Genomic DNA, 6,000 nt, shown 5'->3' on the forward strand with positions numbered 1-6,000 from the left:
TGTTTGAATATCTTCTGGCAGTTTCTTCAGTAATCATGCAGGCAAGAGCTTATGGAGAAAATTTCCTGCAGATCTTATTTATCTGGACCTAAACAAAACAGTTAGTAAAGCAAACACAAATATAACTTCAGTTGTGGTTACCCATTAGTAGTCCATCTTGACAGACCAAAAGCAATGGTAAGGTGACTAAAAGCACAGGGAAATCTGAAACTTAGCTGACAGAGAGCAGTGAGGAATAAGTAAAGGTTTATGTTTTAATTTAAAATTTCTATTTCCTCTCTCTTTATCCTTTTTGATGTACCTTGATTTAGAATTTGAGCAAGTTATGAAAAGTTGGAAGAGATGAAATATAACAGAAACAAATAAATACAACTAATCAATTAAAACTTAACAATGTGTTGTAGTTTGCAACATGGGTGAATGGGAGAATCCCATTGTGGTTAGTGACCACATGTGCAGCAAGTATTGACTGCTTCAGAAATACCTACTCCGGGTTGATGAGCTGCAGCGCGAACACCAGCATGGCTAGGGGGAGAATTACCTGGACGCAGTATTCCAGGAGGCAGTTACATCCATTAGATTAACAATTTGGAATTGAGAGATGGTTAGGAACAAGGCAATGTGACAACAGAAGTGGAGTATCTGGAGGCTAGTTCCAGAGAAGCTTAGTTACTAACACTGTCCAACTGGTACGAGTTATTGCACCTTGTTTGTACAAGGGTACAAACTATCCATAGCATCACAGTACAGGGAGCCTTTCAAGTTGGGCAATTGTAGAGAAAGGAAGTAGCCATTTGGGATAACATAGGGGAATAAACACTGACCCCTGTCTGCAACAGAATCCTGAAGGCTGTGTTATCTGCCTGATTTTTGGGTAAGGATATCTCTTCTGGGCTGGGAAAGAAGTTGGGTGGGGTGGAGTGGAGAGTCAGTTGGTTTAGCCCATGGATACACTAATTTGTAGATCAGGTTTAGGAGGATCTGCTGAGTGATTAAGAAAATTTTGGGGCAACATAGAATAACAGAACCCCAGGTGTTTACTTAGGGATTGTTACCTGAACCACAAGTAAATTGGTAAAGGGCAATTAGGATGATAGAGGCAAATGCATGGCTCAAAATTTCATGCAGTAGAGAGAAGTTCTGATTCATGGGGCATGGTACCTATTCAAGGGAAGAAGAGAGCTGTTCCATTAGGTTGGTCTTAACCTGAATCATACTAAGACCAGTAGCCAGCGCATCACATATGTGGGTGTTGACAGAATATTAAGTTTAATAGGAAGGGAGGTGCTCCTAGAATGAGTTGTAAGATGTTTAATGAATCAAAAGGAACATATAATAAGATAGTAAATGGGTAACAAAAATAACAATCCAGGTACAATCTAAGAGCTATTACAGATAAACTGTATGTTTACAAGGTAACCAGCTCTGTGTACTCAGTATTCCAGGCTATAAAATGTTCCAAAACAATAAAAGAGAGGAGACAATGTAATTGTGTTAATCAAGGGAAGGTTGTAGAGTGGTGTTGAGTCATGATACAGGCACAGTAAATGTTAATATAGGATAATGTAATGGGTGACAGATGAAAGTTATTGTTCATAGTAGAAACCATTGTATATATTGCACAAACACCATCATTGAGTTGTGTTCACTTTAAGAGACAGTACCTGACATAATGACATCAGTGTAAGGTGACTCCCTTTGTTTGTAATGGAAGTAAAGAGCTGTGGCTTTTGTTAAGTACATAAGATGACTCACAGGTTTCATTCACAAAATCTTAGAGTAATGTAAAATTTTTTTGGTTTGAAATCTTGAGTAGCTGTGGCAGTAGTCCAGAGTAATGCATAAGAAATGCTGAAGGAGCTCAGCAGGTCAGGCAGCGTCTATGGTATCACTCTATATGCTCCCAAAATGTAACGACTAGACTGGGCAGAATATTAATGGCAAATATTTAGGACATGTTTGAAGGGAACTGCAATTACACTGGGAAATTTTAATCTATATATTAACTACATGAAACAAAAGGGCTGAAGTATAATAGAAGAAAAAATAGTGGAATATAAAATAGCATGTTCCTGGGTGGTTTCTGTTCCATACTCCTTACAGCAACATGTTACAGAACTTATCCAGGAACTTGCTGTTTTAGATTTAATCGTGTACTTAAGAAGAAAGAGGGGATTTTTCATAATGACTGGAAAGGATGATGAAAGAAGCTAGATTAAAAAGGTGGACCTCAAAGGATAGAATTCCCCCCCCCCCCACCAGGAATTGCTCTCTCCATAATTCCTTCGTCTATTCATCCCGCCTCACTAACTTCCCTCCCGGCACTTGTCCCTGAAAATGGAAGAAATGCCACACCTGCCAATTCTGCAATGAAGAGGCTACTCTCAGGTTGGAGGAGCAACTCCTCATATTCTGTCTGGTAGACTCCAATATGATAGCACGAACATTATTTTCTCTAATTTCCAGTAATTTATCCACTCCTCCTTCTTCATTCTGACCCCTTTCTGACTTCTCTTCTCACCTGCCTATCACCTCACCATGCTGCCCATGTTCCTTCCCTTTCTTCCCAGTTCTTTTCTCCTTTCCTTTCAGATTCCTTCTTCTTTGACCCTTTACCTGTTCCACCTATCAACTTCCAGATTCCCACTTCACCCCCCACCCCCACATCCACCTGGCTTCACCTATCATCTTCCAGCTTGTACTCCTTCCCTCCCTACCTTCATAATTTGGCTCCTTCTCCTTTCTCGTCCAGCTAAAGGGTCTTAGCTCTAAATATTGACTTAATTATTCCTCTCTGTAGATGCTGCCTGACCTATTGAGTTTCTCAACTATTTTGTGCCTGTTGCTCTGGATTTCCACCATCTGCAAAATCTTATGTAGCTAATAAGGGATTTTGCAGTAAATAACCCCCAGGAGGCAACAATTACAATACAATGGAATTCCAGATAAGGTCGAGGGTGAACACCGCAGCAGCAAAACCACTGGCTTCAAGCTAAATAATTACAGTAGCATGAAGGTCGATTTGTTCGAGCTGGAATGGGAATTAACAAGGATAGCAGTTTTGTCACCCAGTGCAGATATGGCCCAAGTGCGGAGTGAGAGACACTGAAGTAGGTCAATAGTTCACAGACTTTAACGCAAACAGGATTAAAGGGAAAAGAAGACAGTAAATGCTAGGCCAAACAGGGCAGTTGACTAAAACTCTCAAATGGAAAACTAAGCCTACACTACAACTGAACAGAACAACTAAGAATTAAACAAATGTTGCTAGTCTTCAGAATCAGTTGACTCAACACTCCAATTTCTCAGGCAAGGCGGAATACAGGCAAAAAAGTGTAGCTATGTCCAAGTCTCAACAAATATGATGGTGGAATTAATGGAGTTAAATACTTTCACAATGAAATAATAATTAACTGACACGTGCATATTCACGAGCGCAATTGCCGAAACTGATAGGCTGCCGAATCAGTGATTGTGTCAGGGTCTCCCTCTCTAGGCACAGCCCCTGAGGTGCCACAGACCTGTGTCCGCTGGATGTCGTGAATGAGGGACTTGTCCAAGATGTCCTTCAGTGATGCTGGTAGATAAGTGCCATGGTGTGCACTGCCAATATCGGAGCCAAAGACTTCCACGTAGAGAGAGAAACAAGTGCTTAGACATAGGTAGCTCGATCAAGTGACACCATGAGAAGAATCATTCTCAAAATGAGGACCCTCCGATTGGAACTAATCAGGCATCTGCTCCAAGAAATCTGAGCGTATCAAAATAAACTTAAACAAAGGACCAGGAAACCTCATTACAAAGAGTGAGTCGCTCAAGGAAAACACAAGGAAATCTTAAACCATTAATAACTGTTGGTAAGCAACAATTAACAAATTCAGGTACTCCAAACACCTCCAAGCCCAATGCTCTCTGATGTCCTGCACAGGACTGAAGAAGTCACCACAGGACACCCCTCCCTATAGCTGGCACCCAATGCCCTGGAAGACCTGAAATCTCGAGGAGACCTCGGGAGACCTGGGGAACTTGAGAGGCAAGGAGACTCGAGATCCAGAGAGACTGAGATACCTGGGACCCCAACAAACTGAGAGACCGGGGAATACTGAGAGACCGGGGAATTCTGAGAGACCAGGAAATCCTGGGAGACTGAGAGTCCAGGGCATCCTGAGAGACTGAGAGTCCAGGGAATCCTGAGAGACCAGGGACTCCAACAGACAGAGAGACCGGGGAATTCTGAGAGACCAGGGACTCCAACAGACTGAGATCAAGAAACCTCGGGTGGGGCCAAAATGGAGGCTTGGGAGTCTGAGGTGGGGAGGACGTTGAAAAACCCCAAGCACGTTGAATAAGGCTTGGAAACAGTTGGAAAAATATAAACCTTTGGAACATAGAGAAAAGTCCTTGGCAAGCCTTGACAACATGAAACTTGAAACCTGAAATCTAGAGAAGGAACCTTTTCAAATCTTGCTCAGTGTTTTATCTTCACAATTTTTTCTAGTGGCAGTTAGGATTATAGGCTCAATTTTTCAGAACAAGACAGCATAGACAGATTTCTTTCATTGCTAAGCTGGCTGGTTCTCTGTAGATCTGTTTAATTTGCTACATGAAAGTTCAATTTTCCCAGCCTGTACCACAACTTTCATCAAGAGGTTAAAAATACTCTTGATAGGGTTAATTTACTTGTGTGTTCACACACTCCAGCCAGGGATCAGATTTTGGAGTAGGGTTCTTCCAGAATTTACACTATTGACTTAAATAATGATTTGTAGAATCAATTAATAAGCTTGGTTGAAGTGGTCATTTGTTACGCAGACCTGAGTCATGGGACCACAAAGCTAGGAACTTGGGTTCTTGTGACTTGAAAAGCTTGGAATGGATACCAGAGAAACTCAATGTAGACTACATGTAGTCTTGGTACTCAGGACTCTCGGAATGTAGAGTCAGAACATGCACTGAGAATAAAATCGCTCTCTCCGCAAGCCACCAATGTCAAAAAATCACTGTTCAAACTTTGCTGCGTCTATTATGTGGCAAGATCCTTCTGTCACGATGGAGAACAGAAACAACAGTTTATACAGAGGAGTTCCAATGTAACATCATTGCCTCGACGAATCACTCTGACTAATGAATCACATGGCCAAGGTCAGCTGCTCTCTCTCTCTCTCTGCTGGGTCCACCTTTGTGTGGTCAAGACACTGTCACTCAGTGAACATATGGCCCAAGTGCAGAATGAGAGACTCTGAAGCGGGGTCAATATTTCACAGGCTTTAATATAACCATATAACCAATAAACAATTACAGCACAGAAACAGGCCATCTCGGCCCTTCTAGTCCGTGCCGAACGCTTACTCTCACCTAGTCCCACCGACCTGCACTCAGCCCATTACCCTCCATTCCTTTCCTGTCCATATACCTAACCAATTTTTTTTTTAAATGACTATTGAACCTGCCTCTACCACTTCTACTGGAAGCTTGTTCCACACAGCTACCACCCTGTGAGTAAAGAAGTTCCCCCTCGTGTTAACCCTAAACTTTTGCCCCCTAACTCTCAACTCATGTCCTCTTGTTTGAATCTCCACTACTCTCAATGGAAAAAGCCTATCCACATCAACTCTATCTATCCCCCTCATAATTTGAAATACCTCTATCAAGTCCCACCTCAACTTTCTATGTCCAAGTCTATGTCCAAGCATAGCTATGTCCAAGTCTCCACAAATATGATGGCAGAATGAATGGAGTTAAATACTAACACGATGAAATAATAATTGCCTGACAGGTGCCAAATTTGATTGAATTCTTTGAGGATGTGACAGGAAGAATTGATAGAGCACATCATGTAGATATAATGATTTAGATTTCCAGAGGGCTTTTGAAAATAGTCACATAAAAGGCTGGCATGTAAATTAAGGGCACAAGAAGAAGTTTAATAGCATAAATTGAAAATTGCCTGTCACATCGAACAGTGAGAAGTGAAGAAAATGGGACCTTTTCAAGTTAAAA

This window comes from Hypanus sabinus, chromosome 2 (genome assembly GCF_030144855.1).
Source record: "Hypanus sabinus isolate sHypSab1 chromosome 2, sHypSab1.hap1, whole genome shotgun sequence".
NCBI classification, from domain to species: Eukaryota; Metazoa; Chordata; class Chondrichthyes; order Myliobatiformes; family Dasyatidae; genus Hypanus; species Hypanus sabinus.